The following is a 17,346-nucleotide window of genomic DNA, read 5'->3' as shown; positions in this document are numbered from 1 at the left end:
GAGAAGCAAGAGCTCTATGCTTCGAGGATTTCCAAGGTTCTAGCTATTAGAAACTGGCATAACAAAATAGAATTAAGACATTCATTTTCAAGGTTATTCTGATTTCTGAGATTTATACCAGAATGGTCATCTTTTTCTGAAGACAGGAAAAGCAACACAATGATTCCCAGTGGTGGTTGGGGCTTCATATATAGATACATCCCTAATTTAACAGTGGCAAAATGAGCTCATTCCATTTAGATTTCATTAACACTAAGTGAATCCTGTTTCTAGGACTGATTATTCTTTATTGAAAACAGAATTACAAAAGTTTTCTTCTGCAGAAAAACTGAGGCAAAGATGTAATAGTAGCCTAAAGACTAAAGATTCATTTACCAAGTGCATTTTGCATTTTGTTTAAATTAAAGTAGTATATAATCTACTCCATGTTCAGGTTCCCTTGTGAATAAATGACTATCCATTCTAATAACAATGATAATAACACTGCATGTGTTAAAATCTTTGATACTTCTCAAATGCACTTCATATGAAGTGGATTGAAACACTCGAAATTCAATACACATCAATAAAAATCGATGTGTTGGTGATGAACACACTCTCCTCAAAGATATATTGAAATGCTAACCTCCAGTACTTCAGGAGTACTGAATTTGGAAATAGGGGTTTTACAGAGGTAATCAAGTTAAAACAGGGCCATTAAGTAGGCTCTAATTCAATATGACAGCATCCTTATCAAAAAGGGGAAATTTAGGGCCTCCCCTGGTGGAGCAGTCGGTTGAGTGCCGCGCTGTGAAGCTGTCTGCAGTTTCTGCAGCACCGGTTTGATCCCAGCCAGCCGGTGAGGGTCCCACATGGTGCAGCAGACTTCTCCTGTCTCACCCACTGCTCCCCTCAGCAGTGTATTTCACTCAGTCTGTCTGTTCTGTTCCCTGCTCTGTCTCTGGTGAATCCTCTCACCCTCCCATGAATCTGGCCAGTACCCCGGTTCTTGTATAAAATAAATAAATCTTTTAAAAAAGGGAGAGGGAATTTAGACACAGACCACGATAAAGTGACAATGATGTGAGAAGTCACAGGGAAAAGATGATTATATACAGTCAAGGAGCACCTGAGGCTGCTTTTTATTTTTCCTGCTTACCTGTTCTTTGTGTTGTTCTGTTTTTCTTTGTTTTGCTTTTCACTTTGGGGGTTTGTTTTTTTTAATGATGCTTGTCTTGGAGTATCCACATGGAAGTTGATTGGTTTGCTTCCCTGAGGGATGACTTAGGGTTACAAAACAGCTAAATTTCTGAATTTACATAATGAATGTTCCAGTAATATGATTGTATATCCTGGGAAAATGATTTCAGAAGCAAGTTCCTCCTTTCTATGAGGAGACTTGTAGTTTAATTGCATAATGTACTGGTTAATTTGACATATACTTATTAAGTACTTATTATGTGCTTGGTACTATATTAGACATAGGATCATCCACAAAACACATAATTAAATGAAGATATCATTATAACTATGCCTGGCAAAATAATGACAAGTTGCCTTAATACTCATTCTTAGTAGAGCCAGGGAAAAAAAGCATTCCACTCTCTGTCCTTGAAAAATTGGGCTAAATTTGATACTATCACTAGGATCATGTCCTAATAGTATAATGAAACTATAACAAAAGAATTTAGATATTCTCTATCAAAGCAGATATGTTTTGTGGTGTTTAACATGCACTAAGAGTAACTAAGCATTTATTGTGCAATTAAATAAAATGATAATATTAATGATTTTCCTCATAATAGTACTTCACCTTTGCTTAGAAGTATCTCTATGCTAAGAGGCTAAGAATTTGTCAAAAACTTCCTCCCTTAAGCTTTACAACTGCCCTACTGTGTAAGTGCTACAAATATCCACTTTATTTTTTAAAGATTTATTGATTTATGCATGCAAGAACTGGGGTACAGGTCAGAGGTACAAAGGGTGAGAAGATTCACTAGGGACAGAGTGGGGAGCAGAGCAGGTGGATCTACTGAAATACACTGCTGAGGGGAGCAGTGGGTGAGACAGGAGAGGTCTGCTGCACCATGTGGGTCAACCCCCTAGCAGGGATCGAACTCATGCTGTAGCGGCTTTGGATAACTTTATAGTGCTGAGTCTTAACACCTTGCACTACCAGGGAGGCCCCAGATATCCACTTTACAGAGATGAGGAAGCTAATGCATAGAGAAGCAAGTAAAATAGTTAAAATGTCACAGATGTAAAAAATGTGTAATCAGAATCCAAAACTACTGACGTCTGCTGTTTCACAGCAGAAGCAGAGAAACACACACATTCTAAATATAATATCCACCAATGAGGTCAAACTTGGGGTAAAAACTCATCTTCACATTTCACGAAACAATATACTTTGATTCATACTTAAGCAAAATTAATTTTTTTCAACAAATCCTAAGTCCAAGAGAGTAACAGCATCCCAACACAGAAAAAAACAAAAACAACAATAAAAACTACAGGAAGCATGGCTTGTATTTCATCTTCTGAGTAAGTCACTCCAGAAAACAAATTAGTATTTTTAACATGAGGGGAAAAGACATCTATATGATCATTAGAATAAAGGAAAGGACAGATGGTAAATGGAATCTTTAATAAAAATCCAATGTTGGTAAATAAGCCACATGCGATTGGAAAATCATCTTTTGTTTCTAAGATTCAAATTTTCTTCCCAAATAAAGACTCATGTCAGCCACAGGGTTTATAGAAAATCTAACAAGTGTCCAAAAAAGGGTGTGCGGGGGTGGGTAACCGTGACATTGTTAAATAACAGAAGTGGAAATGACCTTGGAGCCTCTAACAGAGGCTCAAACCCAGCCAGAGACTTTATAGTTGGTAACAACAGAAGATGGAAATCCTAGGCTAAACGCCTTAGATGCTAACATGCCGAAACTGTTCATTTTTTTTCCCTCTGTATTCTTTTCTATGTGAGGCCAGCAATATTTATTAGTTCATTTGGTTAATAACTGCTAATATCTTTTAAAACTCAACCATCAGTTTATTCTGCCTGCCATCACCAATAAGTTCTCTTTCCAGAGACTTATCCAGGCACCAGATGCTAATGCAAAATTCCCCCTCAGAGTCAAGAAAACCTAAAGCAGAGATAATGACACATAGTTTCCTCTGGAACACAGGGAAGACTACCAATCATGATTGCAGTTAAACTGGAGCCACTTCACTGATGATGGTCCATGGTATATAACTAGACAACAGGGAAATTATTCTAGAACATGCTTTATCTTCCCTCAGCCTCTCTCCAACTGAGTGCTTACACTGGGCGTCATTTGTTCCATATGGCATACCTCATATGGAAACGTTCTTGGTCCCTGACTCGTTGCTTGAAAGAAAACTATTGGGGAGATCTGCCTGATCAACCATAATACATTGTGATGACAAATAATCTTGTACTATTTTCTATGCTAAGCCACAAATATTTTACGATTTGTTCATTAACACAACATAGCCTATAGAAAACAACCTTCTGTAGGCCTCCCGGGTGGCGCAGCCCTTGAGCGCTGGGTTGCGAAGCTGCCCACAGCCTCTGCAGCGCCGGTTCGATCCCCGGCCACTGGCGAAGGTCCCACATGGCGCGCAGACCTCTCCTGCCGCCCGCTGCTCCCCTCAGCAGTGTACTTCGTCAGTCTGTCTGTTGCTCTCCGCTCTGGCTCTGGTGAATTCTCTCACCCTCCCACGCTTCTGACTGTACCCAGTGCTCGTATAAATAAATAATCTTTAAAAATAAAAAAAGAAAACAACCTTTTTGAGGCTGTGAATGGTTAGGAAGCTGAAAATTCCATCATATCCTCATGTGTGACATCCCATAGAGTGGGAGGGTTTTGATATGAAATCAAAATTCTAAAAAGGAAGTTTAAAAAAGTGACATAACTTCTCTTTCTCCAGGGCCTCTTACTTCTATGTTTCTCATTGTCCGCTTACCCTGGGAATCACACTGCATCTGTCCAAATTCCATGTACTCAGTACCACTGTTTGCCGGCTATTTAGTATGTGGTCTGTCTGCTCTACTTCAATACTCCACCAACCATAGGATCCAAGTATTTGATGTGTGATTCTTTCTCTGGGTTCACTTATATATGACTCACTTAATCCATCTGGACATCTACTAGGTTAGCAACTCAGATTGTAAGTAGAATCCCTGCATGAGGATATGGAATCAAATATCCTATGCTTAGTAGTTCTTTCAATTTCTTCTCCAGGTTTAGACACCATTACAACCAACAAATATCATTCATAATTTTTGGTTAAATAAGGCTACCAGGAAATAAATTAGAATTTTTTTAACTTTCCCTTCATAGGTAGGATTTTATCTCATGTAGGTAGATAGATATAGGAGATTTCATTAATGCCAAAATGCCCAAAGCAATAGATATACCTAGATCTTTTTAGAGAGTATCAAGATCACATAACTTTTGGGGAGATGATTCACTTTAAATTGAATATAAATATGGATCAGGGACTAACTTCTCTTTTTCGTCTGACCATGTCTCTAATGCATGTACAAGATAAAGTTGTTTCAGTGATGGGGAAAGAGAAGAGTCAGTATAGGATGAGATTTTTGAAATAATGAATAGAGAATAGGTAGATTTGAGAATAGCCTCATCCCTGAAATTGGTGGGAATCACGATGTCAATAAAATCTGAGAACATTTGGAAATAGACAAATATTTATAGTTTTTGTATTTCCCACTTCTAAAGAGACAATGTCACCATGTGGGATAAAGGAGTGTGATATTTGTAGCAACAATGCACCAAGAAATAATCCAACACTAGAGAGAAACATGTGGAAAAGACATCTGCTTTCTCATAATAAACAGAGAAAAGAAATTGTCTTTCAAGATATGCAAAAAAAAAAAATTGCCTGAGGAACTAGAAGTTTTTATCCAGAGAATGAAGAGAAAGGGAAACCAGAAAGAATTCTGAGTAAAACAGTATGCCAGAAAAACTTGGTGAAAAGGAGATAATCACTTAGGAAACACAGGACACCAGTCATCCCTTCTTCCTCTCCTTTTGTCAAACAGAAGAAGTGGTATTATTTAATATCATGGTATTAATATAAGAAGTAGTATCAAAAGTTGAGACAAACAACAAACAAAAAATTAAATGTAAATAAGAAGCCTGCTGGAGGCTTTTCAAAGTTCTGATGTGTTCCTGGGAATCTAGAAAGTCACACAAACAGGTAGGGCTGTTGGGGCCTCCCTGGTGGTGCAGCGGTTGAGCACTGGGTTGTGAAGCTGTCCACGGCCTCTGCTGCACCCGGCTGCTCCCCAGCCACCTGAGGAGGGTCCCACATGGCGCACAGACCTCTCCTGCCGCCTGCTGCTCCCCTCAGCAGTGTACTTCGGTCCTTCTGCCTGCTCTGCTCCCCGCTCTGGCTCTGGTGAATTCTCTCACCCTCCCGGCTTCTGACTGTACCCAGTGCATGCATAAACCAAACAAACAAACAAACAAATGAATAAATAAATAAAACATGCCTCTAAAAAAAAAACGTGTAGGGCTGTGTACATGCCAAGGCTGCATGCATACCCAGAAAATACCTGAGAAAACCCTAGGATCTAACACCCTGGTCTTCCCTGAGCTTCTGTGAAAGAAGGAGGTAAAAACTAAGACAGAATGAATAGGCTGCCTACAAGGCAAACCTCACATGCAGAGTGAATCCCTTGACCAAAGCTGTCCAACTTATTGATCCTAAGTAGCTAAGGAAATCTCGGTCTAGTCATTACCTTATCATTAAGCTAACACAGAGATCTCAGTAGCCATGCATGAAAAAGAATATAGATTTGTTCAAAATGCAATTAAGAGATTCACTAAAGAAACAACAGTTAAATAGAAGCCAACAAGAAACTCTGGGGAGAAGAAGAATCTGATTTATAGTCTCCAAATTATATTATTTAAAATGCAAGATTATAACAAAACTTTGTAAGACATATAAAGTAACAAGAAAATATTGCACATCACAGGAAAAAGGCATCCAGAAGCAACTATTCTTGAAGAAACCCAGATATTAGGCCTCCCTGGTGGAGCAAGGCATTAAGATGCAGCACTGTGAAGCTGTCTGCAGCCTCTGCAGCATGAGTTCGATCTCTGGCCAGGGAGCTACCCACATGGTGCAGCAGACCTGACCTGACTCACCTGATGCTCCCCTCATCAGTGTATTTCAGTCAATCTGCCTGTTCTGTTTCCCACTCTGTCTCTGCTGAATCCTCTCATCTCCCACACCTCTGGCCTGTACCCCAGTTCTTGTATGCATAAATAAATCATAAACAAGAAGCCCAGGTATTAGACTAAAATAGACAAAAATTTTAAGTATCTAATTGAAATATAGTTAAAGAAAACTATATTGTTTCATGATGCAGCAAATAGAGAACAACAAGAGATGAATATTTTTAAAAGTACCAGAAGGAAATACTAGAGTTCAAAAATACAAAGCTGAAATTAAATATTAACAAAAGAAACTGAGCAGATATTTGAATATGCACAAGAAAGAATTAGCAAACTTGAAGAGAGGTCAATTGAAATTATCAACTTCAAAAAGCAGAAAGAAAATGAATAAAGAAAAGTGCAAGGAACAAAATGTAAGTGTACACTTTAAAGAGGTAAATTTCATAAGACAGTGAATTATTTATCTGTGGGGAAAAAAAGTGAAGTACTAGGTTACCCTGTCCTCAACAATCTGGAAAGATGTAAATACATTTGGAAAACTTAGCATTGTTTAAAGTTTTAAAATTTGTTTTGTGCTAAGTCATACATCTGTACAATTAAAAGTGTTTCTAACCTGACAAGAACATTATATTTTCCTATCATCAGGGATCACATTTCCCACTTTAACTCTATTCTACTCATTTTTGGAAATTAAAAAAAAAAAAAAAAACTTGAAACATCTTCAATTAATCCATGAGTGGGTCAAAAGCAATATTTTGCAATTCTACATGAATGACATCCACTGTTTTAAGGTATTATTTGTTCTTCTTTCTCTCTTCAAATTAAGTTACCTTTATGAAAGGACTATTGTTTGGGTTGAGTGTTTTATAGGAAGCACTAAATCTTGTGGTTAAAATGTAGGTGTAGGGCTTCCCTCGTGGCACAAGGGGTGAAGTCTCACCACTATAAAGCTGTTTGCAGTTACTGCAGCATGAGTTCGGTCCCTGGCCAGGGAGCTGACCCATATGGCACAGCAGACCTCTCCTGTCCCCACTCAGCAGTGTATCACAGTAGATCTGCCTGTTCTGCTCCCCACTCTGTCTCTGGTGAATCTTCTCTGCCTCCTGCACCTCTGGCCTACACCCTAGCTCTTGTATGCATAAATAAAATAAATCTTTTTAAAAATTACATGCATGTGTGCTTGTATGAACACATGCATATATTAGCATATTCTTATTTTTTAATTCTATATGCTATAATGTAGGAATCTCAACAGATGAAGGCAGGCAGGGTAGTCAAAGAATAATGCATGTCAACAGTTTGCTCACATGTCTGCAGAGAAGCTTTCCCAGAGTTTTAGAAATAAAACTCATACTTGCAAAATATGCCACAGCAATGCAAAGGTTTATATTATCAGAAAGGACTCTAATTTTATATGTACTATTTCACTTTATTAACATTTAAACTCTGTGATATGAGCTTGACAGGTATTTTAATCTTCACTTTAAAAAATCAGGGCTTAGACATCAAGCAGACACACTGTTTGCAAAGACTGCAGAGTTAATTTGTGACAGAAACAGCATTAAAACACACCCTGATTCTTTCATAAGTTTATTAAAAAAAAGCACACCCTCTTTTCTCACATTATGCTAACAGCCCATTGAAGTAACAAGCAAAATTGTTCTGACTTTGTAGTTAAAATGCCTGAGAGAATTTTAAAATAGGTGATTGGGTTTTGCTATTCTAGGACTTGAATTGTTAGGAGGAATGAAAAAACTTGTGCAAAGAATGGGATGCAAGTCTTTAATGGGATATTTGTTTAAAATATTGTAAAGGGAATTACCATTGAGTTGCCTATTGAAATCAAATAAATGTCTTTAAATCACTCTCTTTTTCTTTTCATTAACAAATTCTGCAATGGGGATGGTTTTGCAAGCTCTGGAGTAATAAAATGCAGTCTATCAATCTCTCTGTGTGAAGTCTGTGTGTATTCAAGAGAAAACTACTAACACCCCTTCCACATGCACGCGCGCACACACACACACACACACACACACACGCTGTCTTTATTTCCCTACTTTCTCTTGTAGTGCGTGCTTTACAAAACGAGGGAATGCCTTGGTAGCATACTCTTAAGGCACTTTTGAAATAAATTCAGTATCGACTCCTGATAGAGAAAATTGCCATAAACTACCAGGTATCATATTTTGGCTAAACCATCAGTCAACCATCTTTTATGGAAGTGCCTTTACTACATAGTGCATTTCTTGGGATTGCCCAGGTTACTTGTAAATGTCAAACAAGTTACTCTTTAGCAAGTGGCAGAAAAATGCCCTCTCAGAAGGGTGCTTATACACATAATTTAGCTGAGGAAGTAAAACCATGATCTGAGATGTGTTTTATCCCATCACAAGGGGAATACTTCCTTGATAAGCAAGGAAATTTGTGCTTGCTTTCCCTGAGAAGCAGAAGCAGAAGAGAGCGTAGAGCAGATCCACATGATATAACCATCTAGGCACAGAATCCACTCTTAATTAACAACTATTTAAAACTAATAAAAATGGGGTCACTACTGCATTTTCATTTCCGTGGAATTGAAAGGCAGCACTCTGACAACATTCAGTCATTCAACAACATTCATTGTTCCATCAAATGATCTCCTATCTCCTTCTCTGGGATTCTATAGCTAATGCAGCATAGCTCTCCTTCCTGGAGAACAGATCAGGTAGGGGAGCAATCAAGAGCCATTTTAAAGCACAGATGTACCTATAAAACCTTTCATATTTTTTTTTCCATTCAGAAAAAAATAAATAGGATTTGACCTCTGTTTCCTCATCTGTCAAATATCACAGCAATACCTGATCCATAAACTGTTGTGCCGTATGAATGAACAATGGCCTAGCAAATTCTCCTATTTAAGATGACACCAAAGTCTACATGGAAGCACCACCCAAATTCACCTCCATCTGCACAAAATACAAAGTGCTAGGCCCATACAAATATAGGTGTGCATGCGTGTGGGGATATAATTATATGCATGGGCATGTGCATGATATGTGTCTATACATTCATTTGTTACATATGTATGCAAATATATTAACATACTCAAAAACAACGGGGAATTCTGATTGCAGAAAGTATAAGTTGTCATTTTCATCCTCACAATGAGAAAAAATGAAAATCAGAGAATTTTCGTGGGCTTATCAGAGAACCAAGTCACCACCCTAAAATCTGGAGAAAGACAAGCATCCAGACAAATGCAGTGAGACCTGCTTTCCTGGAGGGGAGGCCACCAGAGCCATGAACTGGTAGGGAGGCAGGCATATGGTTGTTTGAACAACTGATAGAGGCTGAGTATATACTGTCTTGAAGTTGAGGGCCCCCCAACATTTTTTGTGCTTTACTTTCAGTAACACCTCCAGATTCTACAGGTAAATATAACAAAAAATTTCATCAAGATTCTGGCAGAAGGAGGAGAAAAATAATCACAAAATAGATCTAGAGCCTTCACTACAATAAAAGCTGACCCTGCAGGGAAAAATGACTTGGCCAGTCTTATGCAAGCTGTGCCAAGAGAATTCCCCATCCCTCCAGTCCCCATCAGTCTTCCATTCTCATCTATGGAGAGAGAATATAGGCAACAGGGGTGGAACTTTGAGGAAATAAATTGAAACAAAGCAACCTCCTGGCGGCCAAGGGGTTAAGTCTCAGTGCTGTCACTGCTACAGCCTGAGTTCAGTCCCTGATCAGGGAGCTAATGCACACGGCCCAGCAGACCTCTCCTGTCTTACCCACTGCTCCCCTCAGCAGTATATTTCAGCCAATCTGCCTGTTTTGCTCCCCACCCTGTCTCCAGTGAATTCTCTCAACCCCCTCCCAACAAACTTCTGCCTACCCCAGGTCTTCTATGCAAAAATAAATAAATAAATAAACCCTAGAAAGGGAAAAAAACAAAACAAAACTATATCATCAGTAAAAACACCTGTGAGAGTTACAGCCCAGGGACATAGGACCATTTAAAGACTAATGGTCACCTGAAAACATCAATAAATTTGATGAACCTCTAGCCACACATCAAGAATAAGAGAGATAAGTTACAAACTGCCAGTGTCAGAAGTGAAAGTGTATGGTATCACAGGATAGATCCCATAGATGTTAAAGCAATAATAAAGGAAAACTACAGATAACTCTGCTCATAAATTTGGTAATTAAATGAAGCAGATGAATTCTTGAATGTTACAAATTAACAGACAGCACATAGGGGTAATAACAAATCTGAATAGCCCGATTTGTAATTTTAAAAACTGAACCAATAATTAACAACCTTCAAAAAAAAAAAAAAAAGGAAAGCATGATGCTTAGATGGCCCCACTGGTGAATTCCTCCAAAATCCAAAGAAAGAAATATCAACTGTCTGTAATGTCTTCAAAGCAGAGAAAATATTTCTTAATTCATTGTATGAGGTAAGCATTACCCTATTACCAAAACCTGATATAACATAAAAAAGACAACTGATGACTAACATCTAAATGATTAATAGAATCAACATAGATATAAACTTTCTTTCAAAATTAGAAAATGAATAAAAAAATTCTATACCACAACCAAGTGGTATTTATTCCAGGTATAAATATGGTTCAACATTCCAAAATAAATGTAGTCCATCTTATCACAGAACATTCCAGATTATAATAAATTGAGCAAAAATCAAAAAAATAAACTTCTTGGGGGTCAGAAACAAAGAGCAATAATCATAACAACTGAAATCATGCATTCAGTCCTTGCAGAAGCAACTGGTTCACCGCACGGCCATAGCAGTTCAACCTAATCTCTAGGGGAAGCTAGGAGAAAGATGTTAAAAAGTAGATCAGTCAACTATCAGGGACTTTTTCTGCCTTATCTCACTTTTCTCTATAAAGATCTTCATATATTTATATATCCATTTCACAGAAGAGTTATTATATAGTTATTTATATATCCATTTCACAGAAGAGAAATGACTGATCCCTAAAATGACTGAATAACCTGCCTTGGATCAAGCAGCTCACAAATAAGATGCAGGAAAGGACGCCAGGTCTGATAGCAAAGCACTTGCCATTGAAGCAGATTGCATCTAAGAAAGCTTCAGAGATTAAAACTACTGAGGAACAACAAAAGAACCATCTGGAAAATCTACACATGCTGATAGGCAAAAGGCCAGTATTAAGAAAAATTGAAGGAAAGCCCACCACACATAAGAACATTCTAGTCATCCTCTTCCCTCCAACCCCCGCCCCCCACCAGATGCATGAATAGCATAACCCTGGAGCTCATGGTCATATAAGACTGAGGGAGCAGCCAGTAAGTAAAGCAGTGGACACAGCACCTTGGGGTGCACAGAGAATGCAGAGCACTATGGCAATATTGGGGCTGAGCTGCATGGACATGCCTGGGGACACATAGAAGGCATCACAGAGAAGGTACTGAGTGAGAGGCCTCTAAAGAGGTGATGTGACATCAAAGTCCTCAACTCTCAGCTCTTCCATTAATGAGATCCTACAACACTGGACTTTGACTTTGCATTTTTTAATCTATGAAATGAAGAAAGTTGAGAGGGTTTCTAAAAGTGCTCAGTTCCCTTCGTCAAGAATTCCATAATTGCATAACAGAATGGAAATATTGTTTGATTTTCCCCCTAACATCTCTCATGTATGCTATGTTTTTCCTTTCCTTCTTGCTTGCTTTGGCAATCCACACCCCTCTTACCACTTCCCCACCCCCCACCAACACTAAAAAAAGAGGAAGCAAAAGGAAAGTTTTAAAATGACAAGTGCCTTTACTCTTAGCTAAATTTAACATGCATTTAGTCATCTGCTATGGGTTATTTTGGCTTTATGCAGTATTTATTCTGTCAGTCAATAAAAAAAGGTACCACTCACCACACCAGCAACCACAGCATATGTGTGCAGACTTGAGCATGGAAACAGAGGACTCCTTTTGTGGAATTTAAGATTTTCACTAATATTTTTGGCATTCCAACATAGAACTTCAAATCTTAGACATATGGAATCTCTAAGAATTCCATTAAATGTGAGGTAACTGTAATATTTTATTGTTAAAGGGCTATTTTTCTTAGATATGCTGAAGAAGGGGGAAAAAAGCGATGAAAGATGCTGAGTCATTGTAGAAGGGAGTGGTGGAGAGAGAGAGAAGTTCAGCAAAATTGATGCAGACACACATGCCTTAGGTCCGGCTGGCTCTAAAGGGCAGAGATGACTCCTCAAACCACCACATGCTGATCTGATTCCCCGAGACCTTCTCTTCATAATGAGCAAAGGAAAACCAGCTTTGCAGTGACTGAGATGGGCTCAAATCTACAGAGGAATGGGGAGTCAGATTTTTGAGAGAGCACAGTCCTGACCCTGCTCTGTGTCTTTGGAGAAATGATTTAACATCTCTGAATCTTAGACCTTTATGTCCAAAGTGAAGTTTTGGCTTTTTTGTTTTCTTTTCTTTTTTTTTTTAAAAGATTTATTTATACAAGTGCTGGGGTACAGGCCAGAGATGCGGGGGTGAGAGGATTCACCAGAGACAGAGTGGGGAACAGAACAGGCAGACTGATGTAATACACTCCTGAGGAGATCAGTGGGGGAGAAAGGAGATGTCTGCCGTGCCATGTGGGAGTCTTGCTGGCAGGCCGGGATCGAACCTGCGTGCTGCAGAGGCTGCAGACAGCTTCACAGTGCAGCACTCAACCGCCTGTGCCACCAGGGAAACCCTGTTTTCTTCATTTTTTATTGCTAACATCATCTGGGAGGAGAATAAGGAGTGGAAGAAAGATTTTAGGTCCGATTATCTTGGATCATTTATTGATTTATTCTTTCACCCTCCAGTCTATATTAAATGCTGACAAGGTACAAAGGTCAAAGGATCTCATGATGAGTAAAGCAGACATGCAGCTCTGAAAAAATAAACATATCAATAAAAATAAAGTCCCAACTCTCATTTGGGCAATGGACAGATAGGTGATGCCCAAAGAAATAGACCCGGTGCTCCATGAACTTGTACATGAGATTGAAAGAAAAGGGGAAGAGAATGCAAGCAAGGTTGGCAGCCATGATGTGGGTATCAGAGTTGTTATCAATATTTTTTCTTTCCTTTAAGTTCTGAATCAAACTCTGCAACTAGGACACCTCAATTACTTCCCATTCTTCTAAAAGAATTAAAACAAATAAAATCCCTTCTTGACCCAGTCATCTATTTTTGGGCATTTGGGTTGTTTCCATATCTTAGCTATTGTAAATAGTGCTGCTATAAACATAGGCCTGCAGGTGGCCTTTGGATTTACTGTTTCTGTGTCACTTGGGTAAATACCTAGGAGTGGAATTGCTGGATCATATGGAAGCTCTATGTTTAGTAGGTCCAGAAATCTCCACACAGCTCTCCATAGTGGTTGCACCAGTTTGCACTCCCACCAACAGTGCAGGAGAGTTCCTTTTTCTCCACATCCTCGCCAACATTTGTTGCTGCTAGTTTGTTTTTTTTTTTTTTTAAATATGTGCCATTCTCACTGGTGTGAGATGGTATCTCATTGTAGTTTTGATTTGCATTTCCCTGATTACAAGTGATGTGGTACATATACACCATGGAATACTACTCAGCAATCAAAAAAGATAAACACATGCAATTTTCAGCAACATGAATGGAGCTAGAAGGGGTCATGCTCAGCAAAATAAGTCAGAAAGAAAAAGAAAAATACCAGATGGTCTCACTCATAGCAGGAATTTAGAAAACTTAAATATGAGACAGGAAAAAAGACTAATCAATACAAAGTAATAATCAAAATCAACAAGCAACTATAAACCAGAGACACACTATGTGGTGGGGGAAGTAGGAGAGAGGGGCAGGGAGAGGAAGAACTAGAGTTAAAATAAGGGGGGAGTGCAATTGTATGGGGAATATAACCAAAATGAAAATGCATACATTGTGCAAAGATGAAAAATGATGTAAGAATTATATAAAATAAAATATTAAAAAAATCCCTTCTTAAATTCCCACCCTATTGTGATTCTTCAGCTACAAAGCTAAGGAGCATTTCCCTATTGCTTTTGCTTTATGGGGAGGGGGGAACTGAAGCTTGTTATGTCCTGTTTACAGAGTTAGGTACTTTACACATATTATCTCACCTATGTGCCAAGCAATCCAGCCAGGTAGTCATAATGAATCCCAGAATGATGAAACAGGCTCAATGAGTTAAATAACTTAACAATTACACGGTTGGCAATGGAAGATTCAAGTTTTTGATCTGAATCAAAAATCATATTTCACTGATTTTGAAACCTGTGTTCTTTTCATTACATCAATTTTTTTCTCAACCCCCGGGGTGTAGCAACTTGAAGGGGCAGGAGAGGAACAAAAAGAGACATCCAATAATATCAGCTGTGAAGGTATATCTATAGATATTGTTGCCAGATTTAAAACTTAAAAAAAAAGGACTCTCAAATTTGTTTTCAAATAAATATTTTTCACATGTCCCAAGTAATATTTGGGACATAGCTGCACTAAAAAAATAATGGTTCGCTATTATTCAAATTTAACTGGGGATGTTGCAATTTACCTGCCAACCCTATCTAGAGAGAATTTTAAAACAATAAAATTATCTAAAACTAGATATGTTTTATATTATCACTATATACCAGCAAAGCTGGTTAAACAGTGTTGGTGGCAAAATGTTTCTTCCTGATGGGTGGACTTTTCCCATAATACCCTTCACACAAACACACACACACACACTTACTTTGACTCACCACTTACCCAAATTGTTCTATATTGTGTCCCATGAAATGTTAAAAATTCCCATGAATAATATAAAGGTGGCCACCATTCATTCCTTCCTTAGACATCAAGAAGTAGTGTCTAATTCCCCTCCCATTGAATCTAGGTTGTATTTTGGGTCTTGTTTAATCAAGAAACTATAGCAGAGTTGATATTCTGGGACTTCTAAATTGGAATATTAGAAGGTGTTAGAGCTTCCCTCTTGAGTACTTAGAATGCTGGCTCTTTATTTTCCCTCTTATAATTCTACCTCACAAAATCCCTAAGAGAAGCCAGAGGCTTCTAGAAAGGACATGGGTAAATTCTCTATGGACAGTCACAACTGAGTTCTCCACCAGTAGCCACCATCTACCATCAACTGTCATTCATGTAAATGTCTAGATTAACTGAATATTCACATAACTCCAGATCCAGCCTCTGTCTGATTGCAGCTGCACTAGACACCCCAAGGAAGAACTATCCTCCAGAACAATTCTGAGAAACTGGATTGATCCAGAAACTAGATTCTCAATCCTGAGAATCCTGAAAACTGTGAGAGTAATAAACTGTTCCAAATCAGGGAGGTTTATGTTATACAGCAACAGATAACGGGAAGAACAGAACTTTTGCCAGATTCAAAAAAGAAGTTCCACAGACATAATAATTGGAAATTTATGTCCCCCTTAGAGCGTCACATCACGTAAGCACATATCAATAGGTTGGGGAACTTCTGCAGAAAAAAAAATCTGCTTAATTTTGTTCAACATAATATTTCTTAAATGTGTCTGTATAATACATGCTTTATAAAACTTTCATTACCATTTTGGGAAACAGAATGCTGGGGAGCTCAACTTAGAAAACCCTACCCTATTCCATACTTCCATACAATCTTCCATTAACCATAGCTGTCTGGGGACCTCCCTGGTGGCACAAGGGGTTAAGCACCGCACTATGAAGCAATCCGCAGCCTCTCCAGCACAAGTTTGCTCTCCGGCCAGCCAGGGAGCTGCCATATGGTGCAGCAGACCTCTCCTGACTCGCCCACTGCTCCCCTCAGCAGTGTAATTCAGTCAGTCTGCCTGTTCTGTTCCCCACTCTGTCTCTGGTGAATCCTCTCACCACAACCCCCCTCCCCGCACCTCTGGCCTGTACCCCAGTTCTTGTATGTATAAATAAATAAATCTTAAAAAAAATAAAAAAATAAAGACAGCTATCTGAAGAAACGTGTTTCAAAACTAATGAAATGACAAATCTTTCTGAAAGAATGGACTCTAAAAAAGAACTAAGATGTAGAAATAGCTTTGTTACACAATACATAGGGTAGCTATCTTTGCTAAACAACAAGTAGGGACATTATTCTAATCAAGAAGAATATTTACACAAAGAGAAGGGGAGGAAGATCTGAGACTGAAATGGTCCATTCCAAGAAACCTAGGATGCAAAATAGTTGTAGCAAAGTGCAAGCTTTATTTTTAATGGGCAGATCTCAATATTGAAACCTTCCGTCTTAACACAAACTGGAGAATTCAATTCAAAGTTTCACTTCACAGTTGGAATTGCTTGACTTGGCTACATCTGACAATCCAATTCAAATCTTCACATTAAGCTGTGCTGCATAGATAGGGCTTTACTTGCAAAATAAATCACAGCTAAAGTACAAGGAATATTTGCCTCCATCTATTTGTCTGAAATAGATCTTGAGTAATAAAACTACAATTCTCTAGCATTTCTTGACATATATACCAGTTGACATATTTCCCCTCTTCAGTTCATGATAGTAGACTGAAAGATATTTTTAACTCTTCATTTATCTTCTCTTAATAAATCATAAAGATAGCATATTCTTTTGCAGTTTTCTTAAACATGTGTGTTTTTTGAGTCAACTGCTTGAAGAAGACATTTTTATTTATGGACTCAGCTGAGATGAAAGTAAAAAGCTGTATAAATAAATTGCTACAAACATTGCCTTCATTTTAATGTAGTTATCAAAGTATAACAGGCATTTACAATGGAACACTGCATAGAGAGAAGACAAACATGAAAAGAACCAAGAGAGAGATAGGTAAGATGAATGTGTGGCCTTATTTGTGAAACTTAAGGACATCACTAAATGGAAAGTATGGTCAGTGTGAGACATCAATGAAGAGTAAGTGGCTTTTCACAAAATGCATTACATACACTATCTGGTATCATCTGTTCTAGTTCATTTTACAGAAGAAGAGACATGGGCTTAAATAAAAAATCAATATACTTTTGGGTGTGGGCAGTAGCATATACTCCAGACATAACAAACACCTTCTTAAAAATGGTCACCCCTTGTTAAAAATGATTGTTGGGGGAGGAATAAAGAAGAAAAATGTTAGAT

The 17,346-nt window shown here is 38.3% G+C and overlaps 1 protein-coding gene across 1 annotated transcript in view; it reads right to left on the bottom strand.

Annotated features, from left to right (window-relative positions):
- The window catches only part of LOC129145429 (uncharacterized), a 467,971-nt gene that overhangs the window by 148,682 nt on the left and 301,943 nt on the right, over window positions 1-17,346 (bottom strand). The window lies entirely within an intron of this gene.

The sequence above is a fragment of the Talpa occidentalis genome, unplaced genomic scaffold (assembly GCF_014898055.3).
Source record: "Talpa occidentalis isolate TD23 unplaced genomic scaffold, MPIMG_talOcc4v2.1 talOcc4.10, whole genome shotgun sequence".
In the NCBI taxonomy this organism is placed as follows: Eukaryota; Metazoa; Chordata; class Mammalia; order Eulipotyphla; family Talpidae; genus Talpa; species Talpa occidentalis.
This window is presented reverse-complemented; position numbering and strand designations above follow the sequence as displayed.